The sequence below is a fragment of the Octopus bimaculoides genome, chromosome 7 (assembly GCF_001194135.2).
Source record: "Octopus bimaculoides isolate UCB-OBI-ISO-001 chromosome 7, ASM119413v2, whole genome shotgun sequence".
In the NCBI taxonomy this organism is placed as follows: domain Eukaryota; kingdom Metazoa; phylum Mollusca; class Cephalopoda; order Octopoda; family Octopodidae; genus Octopus; species Octopus bimaculoides.
Genome location: NC_068987.1, coordinates 43913325 through 43915824, shown reverse-complemented (window position 1 = coordinate 43915824; position 2500 = coordinate 43913325). Strand labels below are relative to the sequence as shown.

Here is a 2500-nt window from a genome sequence, read left to right as displayed (position 1 = left end):
CCGGAGAAACTATAAATGGCACAAGAGGAAACGTGGGGTTGACGCTCTTGCAAGTTAAGAAGAATGTTACTACTTACGGCTCCTTTTGCATGAAGTACGTGGTCCCAAATCATTCCAAGATTCGAGGAGGGTAAATGGTTATGCGTGCGAAACTTATTGGGAAACTTATCGGGAAGCATGCTATCAACAAGGTTTTTTAGAAAATGATGAGCATTAGGACCTTGCATTGACTGAAGCATCAATGTCAGATTCTCCAAGGAAACTCCATTACGTTTTTGCAATTATATTGAACATATGTTAACATAGTAGTCCCCTACAGCTTTGGATGAAACATCGTGAGGACATGGCTGAGGACTTAAAGTATGCAGTTCAACAGGCAAACCTAGATATCAATATTCAGTTCTCTGAAACAATTTTTTACCAAGCACTGATTGAAATTGAAAATCAAGTTTTGACCATGGGAGGCAAAATTTTGCAAGTGTCTGGCTCTTGACTACCAAAAACACACTGTCAAGTTAGTGGTTTAACTTCAAGAGACATAGCAAGAGAGACAAATTATACCACAGAGCTGGTTGCATTTGTGAATGAACATGAACCTGAACTTTTTCCAAAACAACGTTGTGCATATGATAAAATTATTTCGTCAGTCAGAGAAAAAATCGGAGGAATTTTCTTTCTTCATGCTCCTGGTAGCACAGGTAAAACATCTATAACAACATTGCTTCTCTCCAAGGTAAGACAACAAAAAAGAATTGCAGTTGCTGTAGCATGGTTTGGCATTGCTGCCATCATTCTCCCTGAAGGATGAACAGCTCATTCTGCTTTTAAATTACCGCTAAACCTGGTCACAAATGACAGTCCAATTTGTAAGATAAGCAACGGTTCAGGCTCAGCAGAAGAGCGGCGCCAATACCACCAGATCATTTAGGATGAATGCACCATGTCACATAGACGTGCAATGGAAGCTTTTGATAAGACCTTACTGGACATAAGAGGTAACAATAAATTTATGGGAGGAATTACATTAGTTTTATCAAGAGACTTCAGACAGACATTACCAGTCATTCCGAGACGAACAAGACCTGATGAAATAAAAGCATGCATTAAGTCTTCACACCTATGGAATAAAGTACAGAAATTTTCCTTCAATAATAACGTGCGTGCTTTATTATATGGGGACCAATGTGCGAAACAGTTTTCAACCTGGCTCCTCCAATTAGGAAATGGGGAAAGTACCATTTGATGGGAATAGGGATATCAACTTGGTTCATGGTGAATTCCCCAGCCGAATTGAAGAACAGAGTATTTCAAGACTTAATTAATAATTATAATTCACATACATGATTGTGTGAAAGGGCAATTCATGCTCCAAAAATTGAGACAGTAACAAGGATTAACCATGAATTAATGAATAAGATTCCAACAGTCATTAAGGAGTACAAATCAGTTGATTCAGTCCTTGATGAAAATTAAGCTGTCCATTACCCAACAGAGTTCCTTATTCTCAAGCCGCCTGGAACTCATCCACATAAACTTTTTCTGAAGGTAAGAGTCCTAATAATGCTTCTAAGAAACTTAAATCCTCCTAAATTATGCAATGGGACAAGGTTGATTGTAAAGACATCATCACCTAATGTAATAGAAGCTACCATCATCACCGGATTTGCCTCTGAGGAACAGGTTTTCATTCCGAGAATTCCAATCAAACCAACAGACATGTCATTTGAGTTCAAACGAACACAATTCCCAGTGAGACTTCGCTTTGCAAATTCTATTAATAAAGCTCAAGGTCAGATTTTGAAATCTACTGGCTTGCACTTAATTGAGCCTTGCTTTTCTCATGGTCAACTTTATGTTGGTTGCCCCAACAAGACTTATTTGTCTAATCTCCAAACGATATTTTTCTCTATTCTATTTTCCTCTTCTATTTATTCTATATCCTTTCAAAATTTTTCCCAGGCGTTAGCCATTCGTCTTGGCCTAACGGCCCTTAATGTTTGTCTCATCGATTGTTTACTCTGTAAGTCCACTCTAGTGTCGTTTGTTCGTTCGAAGATCTAACTTTCCATAAATTTTATATTTCTAAATTTCTGGTTGCTGCTGTATTATGAAGTTTTCCTGTGTTGTCGTTGAAAACTCGAAACAGGTAGTAATAAACAGTCGACAACTGAGGAGGAGTTAGACTTCCATTGGTATTTTGTCCTGCACTTATCTCTGTGTGTTTACGTATTTTTCACTCGTTGTGATAACTTGTACTTAATGTGCATTTTTTGTTTGTATTTTTTTTTGTATTTGTCTTGTACTTATCTCTCGTGTGTTTACGTATTTTTTTATTCGCTGGTGATGACCTGTACTTAATGTGTATTTTTAATTATTTATTATTGAACGCCACGCAGACTTTGTCAACAGTAAGTCTTTACATTTATATATATATATATATATATATATATATGTGTGTGTGTGTGTGTGTGTGTGTGTGTGTGTGTGTGTGTGTGTGTGT

The 2500-nt window shown here is 37.2% G+C and overlaps 1 protein-coding gene across 1 annotated transcript in view; it reads left to right on the top strand.

Moving 5' to 3' along the window:
- LOC106868907 (uncharacterized) overlaps positions 1-2500 on the top strand; it is a 326747-nt gene that overhangs the window by 313213 nt on the left and 11034 nt on the right. The gene's annotated exons all lie outside the window — the stretch shown is intronic.